The sequence below is a fragment of the Budorcas taxicolor genome, chromosome 17 (genome assembly GCF_023091745.1).
Source record: "Budorcas taxicolor isolate Tak-1 chromosome 17, Takin1.1, whole genome shotgun sequence".
Lineage (NCBI taxonomy): Eukaryota > Metazoa > Chordata > Mammalia > Artiodactyla > Bovidae > Budorcas > Budorcas taxicolor.
Window position 1 is genome coordinate 46929487 of NC_068926.1, and position 14457 is coordinate 46943943.

General features: G+C 43.7%; 1 non-coding gene across 1 annotated transcript; it reads left to right on the forward strand.

The window, feature by feature from the left end:
- Window positions 1–13467: 13467 nt before the first annotated feature.
- Window positions 13468–13539, forward strand: TRNAC-GCA (transfer RNA cysteine (anticodon GCA)). The gene has a single exon. It is a non-coding gene; the product is annotated as a tRNA-Cys (tRNA).
- The last annotated feature ends 918 nt before the right edge of the window (window positions 13540–14457 follow it).

Sequence of the window (14457 nt, forward strand, 5' to 3'; positions counted from 1 at the left end):
TAATCTCCTTCTACCTTCTGGTTTCTGGCTGGTGCCCCATTGACTGAGTCCAGCTCAAAAGCAGCCAGTCATGGGGGCTGGGTGATGCTTCCTAGTGGATGAAACCATGATCCCTCTCCCAAATTCATGTGTGTGCTCAGTCACTTCATTCATGTCCAACTCTGTGACTCTATGGACTGTAGCCCACCAGACTCCTCTGTTCATGGGATTCTCCTGGCAGGAATACTGCAGTGGGTTGTCATACCCTCCTCCAGGGGATCTTCCCGGCCCAGAGACTGAACCCACATCTCCTGTGACTGCTGCACTGCAAGAAGATTCTTTACTGCTGAGTCAGCCACACGAAATCTCAGAATGTGAACTTGTTTGGAAATAGAGTCTTTGCAGAGGTATTCAGTTGAGGATCTTGACATGAAGTCATCCTGGATTTAGGAGGGGAACTAAATCCAATGACTAGTTTCCTCATCAGAGGATGAGAAGCTGCAGAGAGACACACAGAGAGAAAGGCCACGGGAGGAGAGAGGCACTCATGAGCCAAGGAACACAAGGATGCCGGCAACTGCCAGAAGCTGGAAAAGTCAAGGAAGGGTCCTCCCCTCCAGCCTCTGGAGGGAGGGTAGTCTTGCCAACACCTTGATTTCAGACTTCTGGCCTCCTGAACTATGAGAAGCTACATTTTGAAAGAGAATTAAAAATATATGTTCCCTTCAAAACTTGTACCAAATAGCCCCAAGGTGGAAACAACCCAAATGTTCATCAATAGACAAATGAATGAGCAAAATGTGGTATATCTATAAAATGGAATATTATTCAGCCATAAAAAGGAAGGACACACTGATACATGTTACAAGGTGCATAAACCTTGGAAACATTCCACTAAGTAAAGGAAGCCAGGCATGAAAGACCGCATAGTATGTGATTCCACTTATATGAGACGTTTTGAGTAGGAAAAACTGTGAAGACACAAAGTAGGTTAATAGATGCCTAGACCTGGAGAAAGATAGAAGGGTGCATGATTGCTAAGTTTATGAATTTTCTTCATGCTAGTGAAATGTTCTAAAATTAAATATTGGTAATTTTTAAAATTACCAACCCTGTGAATCTACTAACCTCACTGAATCACAAACTTTAAAAGGGTGTATTTTATTGTGTGTGAGTGATAGCTCAATAAATTTGTTTTAAAAATTTCAGACCCTTAAAAATAGTTTATCTTCTTCTGATCTTGCCAAGATCTTTGTAAAAAAAAAAAAAAAATCTATGTTTTAATAAAATCGTTTGGAGGTCCTGGAATTTCCCAAGAGAATCAACCCATATTACTGTCATGTTACCACATAATTTATTCTTCTAAGTTGGGTCCCTAGTGTTTATTTTCTGGTGGGGTGCTCACAGCAGAGAAGGGGGCTTCTCCTATTTTGTAGGATGGTCAAAATTCTTCATGTTACATTTATAAAACTGTAACAAATTCTTTTTAAATGAATGATGCTGTCATACTGGTCTTTACTATTCTCTTTTAAATACGTCCTAGTATCTTAACTTAAAAAAAAATTACCTCCCAGTCATGAAATAAAGTATTTTTGTTTGTAAACATCAAAGGCTCTTTTTAAACAATTTTATGCTTCTCACATACTATAAATCTTTTTTAATACCTCTGGTCGAGAATTAACCAATCAGTGTAATATGATCTATGACATCACATCCTATAAAAACGATTTGATCTCTGAGGCTCTGGAGAAAGGGATAGAATATTTGTCACCATAGATAGCTGTTTGTCAAAGGAATATAAATTAAAAATAAAAACTCTGTATGTTCCATAAATGCATGACTCATTTACCAGTGGAAAGAAATCTTCATGATAGGATTTTTTTTTCTTCAAGGCTAGAATATTTAAAGCTGCCTTTCACAATGGAGTTTCATTTACAAGGGTATTTAAATGTGAAAATATCTGTGGGTGGTTTTAGGCTAAAAAATGTCATCTGTTGCTAAAACCTTGACATTGGATTTTATTCGGCAGTTAAGTTTACTGGCTACGTGAGTAACAGGAGATGTCTCATTTGGGCACCCGACTTTGATACTCCTGGTCCTGAATCGGACTCTCTATGGGATCCTCCCTTAGGATTTATACCTCTGATGATTTTGTAGTTCATCTCAGCTATGCTGTCCCCATGCTAATGGTCCATGTCGTGGGTGGGTTGAACATACCGCTTACAGGTCAAATGGGCATCTTTGGAGAATGAGTCCCTTGTGGCTCAGATGGTAAAAAATATGACAGCAAAGCAGGAGACTCAGGAGACCCAGGTTCGATCCCTGGGTTGGAAGATTCCCTAGAGAAGGGAATAGCAACCCACTCCAGTATTCTTGCCTGGAAAATTCCATGGACAGAGGAGCCTGGCGGGCTATAGTCCATGGGGTTGCAAACAGCAGGACATGACTGAGCAACTAACACTTGAACTTTCTTTTGGAGAATGAAGAGAGTAACATTCACAATGACATCAGGGCAACAGGTGTCAGCCAGGATGGTTCTGGGCAAAATGGGATCAATAGCCACACTAATCCTAGGGAATCTCCCCATCAAGAGAACCATCTCCATGTAAGGTCATCTGATACATGCCAAGCATGATGTTAACCCTTAGCAAAGGTCATGTTTCATTTGCTTCCTCAGGCAACCTTATGAAGTGGGTCTGAGATGAGGAAGCTTACCCCAGTGGCCACAACCGCCTTTCCCCATCCTGCACCCTGATTCCCCCGCTTCTTCTTGGCTTCCGTCTCCTTTGTAAGCTCATCCTTGTATTCAAGGTCACTCACTGTTGGGGTACTTCAAGGCTGGTCCTGGGCCATCTCACTGCACTCTTTCCCATCTCATCCACCCACTGGGCTTCCCTTAACACCTACTTGTAGATAACATAAGGAGATAGATGTTGTAGTAGATGTGAACTGACATCTCTGGTGGAGAACTCTGCTCTGATGGTCAGGTCACTGAATACCTGTCTCTTTCCTTGCTCTCTCCCTTTGGATGACTCACAGATACCTCAACTTCAATGGGTTCAGAACTGAATTCAGAATCCTGCCTACCCAGCCTGGGCTCGTCCAGTGGTGCCTCCAGAGAGAACGACCCCACCATCCTCTACTCCTTGTGTGGGCAGGAAATTTGGAAGTATGGATGACACCCTGACATGCTCACTCCCGTAACCAAGTCTTTTTAAAAAAATTCTTTGAGCTTTTGTTTCTGCTGCCATCTGTCACATTCCCCTGAATAATTGTATCATGGGTGAAAAGACAATGAATTTATGAAGTTATAACTGGGAAATAAATTCTGAAACACCAATTTTATGTGTAAGTTATTTATACTTTGTTTATATTTCTTAGTTAAATGGATTTGCTTTCTCTAAAAAAAAATTGGGGAGTATAGTTGCTTTACAATGATGTGTCAATTTCTGCCATACTACAAAGTGAATCAGCTCTCCGCGTATACATATCACCTCCCTCTTGGACCTCCTTCCCCTGCCCCATCCCATCCCACCCATCTACATAATCTCCTAAATAGCTTTCAGATCCAACCACGTGGCTGCCAGAGGGCAGAGCAAATGCAAAGACCTCCAGGCAGAAGAGGGCTTGGAGCCCCCCAAAAGGCACTTGGGGTGAGCAAAGGGAGCAAGGGAATGTGGGTGTTGCCCTCTGAAGGGGAAGGGAGAGCTGGCAGGGCCTTGGGGCTGAATGAAAGCAAGGGCACCAAGAGTCACTGTGTTGAGAAGAGAGTGAGTGTGTGTGGGGGCAGGGGAGGCAGGGGGGCCAGTCAGGAGGGGAGGCCATCGCTGTCATGCAAGTGGGGATCGGGTAGGGCTTGGACCAGTGTCCAGTGTGTTCACAAAACTTCTCACGCTAACTCCTCTCCATAGTCAGCCATCCTCCCCAAAGTCTTTTTTTTAGTAATACATTTTTTAAAATAAATTTTTATTGGTGTATCCATTCACAGCAGCTGCTGTTTGTAATACACATCCATTCCGTGACTCTTGGACAGTATTTCTTTTTTTATTTCTTAATTGAAGCATAGTTGATTTATAATGTTGTGCTAATTACTCATGAACAGCAAAATGACTCAGTTAAAAAAAGAATTCTTTTCCATTATGATTTCTCACTGACAGACTTTCCTCCAAAAAACAAGAAGAATCTCCAACAACCTAGCTTGGCACTTAAAAGAAGGAGAAAAAGAAGAACAGGCAAAGCCTAAAGTCAGCAGAAGGAAGGAGATAATAAAGATCAGAGAGCAAATTGGAAGGTACTTTCTGAATGTTTTCTCTGTGCCAGACACTCTGGAAATCACCGGACTGTGATTTCAGGCTCTGCTGGCACCAGAGGGGAGCTGGCTCAGTCCGGCTGCTGATTTTCTTGGTAGCAATGATCCAGGAATTGTCCCCTGTCTTTGTCCTCCTCCTTCACCTAGACACGCAGCTTAAGTGGGAAAGGGACCCACAGAACTTGCTCTAAGTGGCCTAAGGAACAGAGTCTCAGTCTATTGATGCCCCCTGCCTCTTATGATGAAATTAGTCAGTGAATGAATGGGACATAGGGTGGAAGCCTCCATGAAGGGACCTTACTGAGGGTCTCTCCTAGTAAAGAATGGAAAAATAGACGCCGCTTCTGCCTTGACAGAGATGTCGTCTAAATGGGGAGTACAGGCATCCATGAAATAATCACATGCACACATATAAACACACATGTGCACACAAGCACACACACATGCATGCATATGCATATACACATGAAGAAGTATACACACACACTTACATGTAACCAGACCCTGTGACAGGCGATATAAAGGGCGACTTGCAGAGGAATGAGAGTCAGTGTGACAGGAGCCGAGCCACACCGGGGAAGCTGGGCAGGGCTTCCGGGGAAGTGTCGCCTGTGAGACACACCATCTCTGGCCACTTGTGACTCACTGAGTCAGGAACTGAATATCACAGGTTGCAAACAGCACTTCGTATCAAGATAAATTAAACAGAATAGAAAATACCAGAGTGCATAGCAGAGTGATATATATACATATATATGTCCAATGTTATGCGATTTTGATATGAAGTGCTTTTCTGACTACAACCTGTGGTTAGAAATGTTTGAAAAATGCTGATTTCAAGAATGAATAAGGGTGACCCCAGGGGCAGGGGGAGCAACAGGACAGGTCCCCTGGGCAAGGACACCCCATGTGTGAGAGTGGGCAGGCCACAGTCCATGGAGAGTTGGAGGGAGGTTGGCGTGGTGGCAGGGCACAGAGCAGGAGGGCCAGGACTCGGCAGGGACTCTGGGCAGGGCCACACTGCACATGCCATGCGGGTCTGTAGTGATGGCACTGGGAGCGATAGGCAGAGCCACACACAGTGTGCAATGCAGTAAAGAGGACCTGTGCAAAGGAAGAGCTGGGCAGCAATGCAAAGGAGAGGGGACAGGAGATGGGGGAGCAAACCCCGGAAGGACAGCGAGAGTCTTGGTGTGGAAGCCTCAGAGCCAGTCACTGAATAATTGGAACTGGCTGAGCACACATGGACAGAAGTGGACAAGAGATGAGGGGTACAGTTCATAGGATGGAGATGCGAGTGGCCCTGGTCCTGTCCTCAAAACTGCATTCCCACTTCCACAGAATCCATGTAAACAGCTAAAATGTGTGCTTTCTGTGTTTGGTAATTTCAGTGAATGGTTTACCCATCGCTAGATTCTTTAACCCACTCAAATACTCCCCTTTCCAATTTTAGGGGTGCTGTGCTTAATTGCTCAGTCGTGTCCAACTCTTTGCAACTCTATTGACTGTAGCCCGCCAAGCTCCTCTGTCCTTGGGATTCTCCAGACAAGAATACTGGAGTGAGTTGCCATGCCATCCTCCAGGGGATCTTACCAACCCAGGAATGGAACCCAGGTCTCCTGCATTGTGGGTGGATTCTTTACCATCTGAGAAACCAGGAAAACCCATTTTAGGGGTATGAATGCTAATTAAAAATGAATTAGACCCATAGACAAAGAAAGCAAACTTATGATTAAAACAAAGGGGAAAGGGAAGAGGAGGAATAAACCAGGAGTTAGGTATTAACAGATACACAATACTATATATAAAATAGATAACCAACAAGGACATACTATATGGTATGTATAGTTACCACAGGTAACTATATTCAGTATCTTGTAGTAGCCTATAAAGGAAAAGAACCTGAAAAAGAACACACACACACACACATGCCCATATGGGCTTCCCAGGTGGTGCTCGTGGTAAAGAACTCCCCTGCCAATGCAGGAGACGTAAGAGACACTGGTTTGATCCCTGGATTGGAGGAGGGCATGGCAACCCATTCCAGTACTCTTGCCTGGAGAGTCCAATGGACAGAGGAGCCTGGTGGTCTACAGTCCATAGGTCACAAAGAGTTGGACACGACTGAAATGAGTTAGCATGTATATATATCTGAATCACTTTGCTTTATACCTGAAACCAACATGACATTGTAAATCAACTATACTACAATTGAGAATAATAATAAAGCACCTCTAGAAAGAAAAAAAGAATCTAATGGTTAGATTAAAAAAGCTCACTCAGTTTTTCCTTTTCAAATACATCTCAAATTCAGTCATGAAACAGTCACACAACTGCCCTTACAGGCGGTAAAATAACAGTTTCAGTGACTACAACTTTTATTAAGTACTTGGTCTGTATTTCATCAATCCTAAGACACATTTGTCATCCATAAAATCTATGTTAGTTCTGCTCCCAAGGGCATCTTGGAATCGAGGGGTAGAGGGCGGGGGCAGGCACCAGTTGTGACATAGTTGTCATTATCCCTGCCCAGCTCAAACTTGGTCACAGCTGTTCATCTTTTTACCACTTCATCAACTTATGCACACTGTTGGCACTCTTTGTGTTTGGTTTAGGGCTGGTAGAAATGTTACCAATGAAACTACAGTGTGATTTGGTTTGGGAAAGTAAGACTAGATATGATACCAAATATTTGTCTTAGGAGGAAAGAGTCCCAAGACATTTTTCTTCTCAAGCAGCCTCCAAGTGCTTTCAGGGCTCCAGGTAAAGAAGATACCCACACAGAGATGAAGCAGAGATATGAGCAAAAGTCTTGGCCACTCATGCCAAGCAGTGTAGCTCATATCAAGAGAGACTACAAATCTGTCTGATGAGATGATAGGAGTTTCTTAGCCAAGAGGGGATGATACAACCATTTCATGTGTCATGAGATTATTATTAAGACTTTGTGCCTTACTTTATCTGCCAGTACTTTTCTTTCTTAGCTGCTAACAAACCAGCTTCAAACTTTACTCAATTAAAATATCAAATATCATTGGGTCAAATAGCAAGAAGTCAAGAGATAGGAAAGCCAGGCTGATGCTTCAGTTGATTTTACTCTTTGCTGAGCCTTTGTCCGTCTTCCTGCACCATCATCCTTTGAGAGTAACTTTCATCTCCATGGTTTCCTAATGATTGTAAGATGGCTGCCACTGCTCAAGACTTGCATCTATTCCCGGCAGGAGGAAGAAAGAAGATCCCAGACTAAAGCTAAAGTTAGCTTTAGCACCTCCTCTTCTGAGTTTCTGGGCACTGATAACCCCAGTCTCGTCCTCTCAGTCCCCTGTCCTAGCATGTCAGAGGCTTCTGCATTTACGACTCCTGGGTTATGCCAAGCGCCTTTGGCTTATGTCAGTGCCCAACATCTGCTGCCTTATTCATTTCCTGTACTGACCCTCACCTGTTGAAATACCTACTTTCATCTTGGCAGCTGTGCCTGGACCTCTGCTGATACACGGCTCAAGTGGTGCCTCCATAGAGTGATCTCTCTGAGGACTCATATTAAATTATTCCCTCTGTCCTTCACTGTCCCCCCAGCTTTATTTTTTTCATAACATTTATCTCATCTTTCGGGGTAAAGTGTCTGCCTGCAGTGCAGGTAGACCTGGGTTCGATCCTTGGGTCAGGAAGACCCCCTGGAGGAGGAAATGGCAACCCATTCCAGTACCTTTGCCCCAAAAATCCCATGGATGGAGGAGCCCGGTAGGCTACAATCCATGGGGTCACAAAGAGTTGGACACGACTGAGCAACTTCACTTTTCCGTATATGCACACACAAGCTACCTGAGTAGGAAACTACTTTGATTTGTTTGCCGCTATACCCCCAGCCCTTAGGGCAATAGTTGGCACAATAAATGTATCTTGAATGGACAAATGATTTCTACCTCTGAGAAAGATGCCACCTGCTCAGGTGATCAGAAAGGAAAGAAATTCTCAGCAGCTACAGTGCTCTGGGAACACTCCCCAAGCAAGAGCTAGTCTACGGCCACCAACTTTCCTGCTCAAGGTGTCAACAGACCAAGATGTAGAACTCCCTCAATGTCATGCATGGCCCCATTGGTTAGACTTCTGATTCATTAACAGAAAAAAAAATAAAAAAATAAATAAATATATATATATATATATATATATATATATATATAGCGAGAGAGAGAGAGAGAGAGAGAGAGGCTCTTAGTTGGCTCAAACAGCCATAACAAAATTCTAGAGGCTGGGGGAGGTACACAATAGGCATTTATTCCTCATGGTCCTGGAAGCTGGAAGTCCAAGACCAGAGTGCCAGCATCATCAGTTTCTGATGAGAACTCTCTTCCTGGCCTGAGATGGCCAGCTTCTTGCTGATTCTTCCCATGGTGGAGAGAGAGTGGGAGCAAGTTCTCTGCTGTCTCTTCTTCCTCTAAGGGCACTAATCCCATCATGAGGGCCTCACCCTCTTGACCTAATCCAGCCTTAGCTATTTCCCAAAGACCCCAACTCTAAATACCATCACACTTGGAATTAGAGCTTCAACATATGAATTTGAGAGAATATTTCAAACTATATCAGATTCTCTCTCATTTTAGGGATTTCTGTTGAATCACACATTCAGTATTCCTTTCTATTTTTTCTTTAGTTGTTGGATTGTTTCTATTGGGTGTTTGAACCTCTTTAAAAAAGAATGCATTTCAGATCAAATGACATTTCCCTGCAGATTCAATTAGTTGTGAAGCCAGTGTGGAATCTGACAGCCATAGCTGGAATGAGGCAATACACCAGCTGTTCAAACCCACATTCCTGGTGATTCTGCTGAATAGATTTATTTTGAAGTCCCTTAAAAGCATCAGTGCATCACAAGGACACACATTTTCTATTTTGCATGTATCATCTCTTCAGAAAACTGAATCCTTATTAATTGTTCACTTTGCCTTTCTTGATAAAAAAAGGACTTTTCTCTTTTTTAATCCTATATGCATAACAAAAATATATGTGTTCAGTATTGAAGTGGATTATTTAGCATCCTGTTTGAGCAGCTTCATTTTGCAATGATCAACTTCTAATCATTTCAGCCATTCAATTCAATTGTCCACCAGGCAGTGAGGAAACGAACAGGACAGGAGATAACCACTGCCTTCTGTGCACGTATAGTCAACACCACTCAAGTTCTTCACTCTAAGCACCAGAGGACATGGGCTAATTCAAGCAGAAAAGGGACTTACTTAAAGGGTATTGGCAAATCCACAGAGACAGAAAGGGAGAATGCTGGTGGCCAGGGCCTGAAGGAATGGAGGATGGAGAGTCATTGCTTAATGGGTGTAGAGTTTTGCAAGATGAAAAGAGTTCTAGAGGTGGATGATAGTGATGGTTGCACAACAGTGTGAAAGTACTTAATGCCACTGAGAGGTTTAGATGGTATATTATATATTATGTGTGCATGCATGCTTGCCAAGTCGTTTCACTCATGTTTGACTCTTTGCGACCCTATGGACTATAGCCCACCAGGCTTCTCTGTCTGTGGGCTTCTCCAGACAAGAATACTGGAGTGGGTTGCCATGCCCTTCTCCAGGAGATCTTCCCAACCTAGGTATCGAACCCACATCTCTTATGTCTCCTGCATTGGCAGGCAGTTTCTTTACCATTAGCACTACCTGGGAATCCCCATATATTATGTGTATTTTACCTCATTTTTTTTTAAAAAGGATATTGACAGCAACTAGGATTTCTAGGATAGCCAAAGCATGAAGCTCAGAGGTCCATGGGCGGGAGCAGGTTCCACTGCAGGGCTAATGCCATCACTAGTCACAGATGCTGCTGTGTGTCCTGATGACATCATCACCAGTACTGCCTCTGGAGGCTGGATGCTACTGCTGCCCTGTCTGTCAATGTGGATTGTATACAATCTCTCCTCTGCAACACTAGCCTCAGACCCAAGACTCCAGTGGATGCCCCTGATTATCAGAGCCTGGTTGTTACCTGCCTGTAGGAGAATCCAGAGACTTGTGTGTCTGCTACTGTTGGCATCCTGAGCAGGAACTGAACTATCACTGCCTCCAGTGAGAGATTCCTTCCAGAAAAAATGATACAGATGGACCTATTTTCAGGGCAGGAATAGAGACACGGGTGTAGAGAAAGGTCTTGTGGGCAAGGGTGATGGGAAGAAGAGGGTAGGATAAACAGGGAGACATGTAACCCCATCTATACACTACTGCTGCTGCTGCTGCTAAGTCGCTTCTGTCGTGTCCAACTCTGTGCCACCCCATAGACGGCAGCCCAACAGGCTCCCCCGTCCCTGGGATTCTCCAGACAAAAACACTGGAGTGGGTTGCCGTTTCCTTCTCCAATGCAGGAAAGTGAAAAGTGAAAGTGAAGTTGCTCAGTTGTGCCCGACTCTTCGCAACCCCATGGACTGCAGCCTACCAGGCTCCTCCATCCATGGCCTTTTTCAGGCAAGAGTACTGGAGTGGGGTGCCATTACCATGTGTAAAATAAATAGCCAGTGGGAAGCTGCTATATAGCACAGGAGCTCAGTTCTATGCTCTGTGGTGATCTAGAGTGGTGGGGTGGGGAGGTGGGATTAGGCTCAAGACAGAGGCTAATGTATGTATACACCTAGCTGATTCACATTGTTGTACAGCAGAAACAAGCACAACATTGTAAAGCAATTTTACTCCAATTTTTAAAAATTTAAAAATTGGGAAAATAAGTGGGAGATTCCTCAGACCTCAGCCAAGGGTTCAGATGATGCAGGTAAATGTGGTGATGATCCATGCTTTGCTCCATGAAATGTATGTGGAAGAGATTTCTAAAACATTCTGTGGGGAGCTTTCAAATCAGGGCTTGGTCCCCTGGGCTGTCCCTCTTCCCCTCTGCCTGAGAGACTCCTCCGCAAAGCAGATGAGGGCTGTGTTACCAGGTTCTTGTCTCTAGTAACAAGAATAAGACCTAAACTCTCGTTCTTTTATGGCACTGAGAATTGGGGCTTATTTGTTATTACAGCATAACCTAGACTAGCCTGACTGATACAGGCGCCCAAAGGAATCACATATGAATAGTGCAAGCACAGAAACTGCTAAATATAAGCCTTTTCTGGTGAAGAAATGTTAGTTGAGCAATAAGCCATTTCTACTTATTCTAAAGGATTAATTTGGTCTCCAGTATGTTAGTAAGGGGCAGTAATAATAGCATTTTAATGACTCTCCTTCCCAATTTAGAATGCAGAAGATTTTGATGCTGTCAAACTCTTTAGTGAGGACTTGCTCCAAGTTCATGCAATGCAACTTGTCTGTCTGAACCGGGTGATGGTGTTGTCAGCTAGTCCGCTTGGAAACACAAAGGCCTTCTTTGCTCTTAGAGGAACCATTTTTAAAAGTACATTATTGGTTTTAGGATTCACCACTGGGGTTCTGGGAAGGTTTACATTTCCTCATTTGACCTCAAATGTGGCATGTTTCTGATGCCTCCTGAGTCCTTCTCTCAAAAAAGAAGGGCAAAAAGAAACAATGAGAGGATGGCAGGAGGGGTCCTAGGCTGCCCACTTACTGCTATCTGGCAGTATGAATTTGGAGGTCAAAGGGCAGCCTGCACCTGGACAGGAAGTCTCCCTCTCACTTCCCATCATCCTGCTTCCAGGGTTGAATAAACTGAAGGAAGGCACATTCCCACGAAGCCAGGAATACCACCATAGTGAGTTCTCCAAACGTGGCTGAGGTGCAGACATCAAGGCCATGGAGAAAGTGCTGTGTGATTATTATTGATATAACAATGCTCTAGATACATGTACTAGTCCCATTTCACAGATGAGAAAACTGAGGCATAGAAATACTGTGCAGATAGCTCAAGAACATGTGGATTCACATTAGAGCAGAATTTGGACCCAGGCTGTCTCTTTCAGGAATCTGCAGAGTATAGTGTGTGCATGTGTGTGTGTATTTGTGTATGTTGCAAAATATATTTAGTGACTCAGACATGGTGGTCTCCCAGGCATGTCTGTAACTCATCTATAACAGCGCTACTGCAAATGTACTTTCGTATTCAAAGGACAAATTGACTGATACTCATACGCATTGCAGTGAAAGATTCTAAACCTCTAACATGTCATCTCACCATCTCACCATCAAATTTTTCTTTATACTGTTTTCACATTATGTGACATTTACTTTCACACGTCTGGATGAATGTATCATCTTAGCAAAAGCAACCCAGAATGATGTAATGTAATGGCTCATTAAAATAATAACCTGAACAGGCATGGGCTTTTTTTGTCATTGTGTTTTTGTAAGATTTTTGGTGTTTTTTGTTTTTTTTTTTTAACAGATGATAACATGCATAATGTGCGGGGCAGTGTGGCAGAGTGGTTAAGACCAGGTAGCCTCATCCCAGCCTTATCACTCATCAGCCATGCATCCTCAGGCAAACTTACCTTTTCACTGCCTCAATTTCTTTATTCACTGAATGGTATGGTATGGCATGGCATCCTCTGTCCATGGGATTTCCCAGGTGAGAATACTGGAGTGGGTTGCCATTTCCTACTCTAGGGGATCTTCTCGATCCAGGAATTCAACTCAAGTCTCCTTCACTGGCAGGTGAATTCTTTACTACTGAGCCACCTGGGAAGTACCCCTCACCCACTGAGTGGAAATAACAATTGTATCTCTTGCATAGGGCTGTTATAAGAGTTAAATGAGTTATTCCAAACCCATAGTTCCTTCTCTGCCTAAATCCAAAGAGAAACACTACCTTTGGCAATAAGAACTAAGGCTGTTCCTAAGCAAAAATGTTAGTTGTTCAGTCATGTCCAACCCTTTGCAACCCCATGAACAGCTGCCTGCCAAGCTCCTCTGTCCATGGAATTCCCCAGGCAAGAATACTGGAGTGGGTTCCCATTCCCTTCTCCAGGGGATCTTCCTGACCCAGGGATTGAATCCAGGTCTCCTGCATTGGCAGGTGAATCCTTTACCATCTGAGCCACCAGGGAAGTATGAACACACATAATTTCACTGGAGAGATATTACTATTATTACAGGATGCCACCCCAGTTTCAAACACACCTAAGGAGCTTGAATAAGAGTTGAGGTACCATCTATGTCAAAGACGATCATACAGTGAATGTCACAGAAATGCTAGCTGGAGTGGACTAGTGGAGAAATTACAGACATATAGGCGCTTCCCTGGTGGCTCAGAGGTTAAAGCGTCTGCCTGCAATGTGGAAGACCCAGGTTCAATCCCTGGCTTGGGAAGATCCCCTGGAGAAGGAAATGGCAACCCACTCCAGTATTCTTGCCCGGAGAATCCCATGGACGGAGGAACCTGGTGGGTTACAGTCCACAGGGTCGCAAAGAGCCGGACACGACTGAACGACTTCACTTTCACTTTCAGGGAGCATCAAACCGGTTAGACTTTATTATGAAACATAACACATTCATGTCAGCAGCCATGTGCCTCTAAATCTCAGACAAAATCCAATGCAAGAATCAAAACTATCCTGTTTCAGTTTTCTCCAGGAAAACAGAAAGAACAATGGGTGATACTGGCTTTTGTGTTACTGTTAATCTGAGTATTTGAGTCAATGGCAGAGAATTTCCCAAAGTCAAGTTGGAGCTCCTACAGCTAACCTACTGGAAATTCAAGGAAACTGGTCTAGCGTGTGTCTGCTCCAATTATTCTCAGTGGTAAAGAATCTACCTGTGAGACAGGAGACATAGTTTCAGTCCCTGGGTCAGGAAGATCCCCTGGAGAAGGAAATGGCAACCCACTCCAGCATTCTTACCAGGATAACCCCATAGACAGAGGAGCTTGGGAGGCTGCGGTCCATAGGTTCGCAGAGTCAGACATGACTGAGTGACTGAACACTAACCCCAACTGTTCCAAGGAAATGGGCAGCATGCTGGGCGTGGGTGTTGGTGAAACACTAGTCACCAATGAGTTACGCCAGCCCTGCAAGTTGACATCTTGCTGATGAAAAAATTCCATCACTGGAGGAACATTATTTTGGTTTTTTCAAAATAAAAATTTTAGACTGTCCCACTACAAAAAGATTACCTTGCTGGCTATAAACACTGGTAATCAGAAATCCCAAGTCTGAGTATATTTTCAGTTATTTTTTGGCTTGATAATATTAGTAATATCACAAATGATCTTTAACGTTGCCTTGGAAT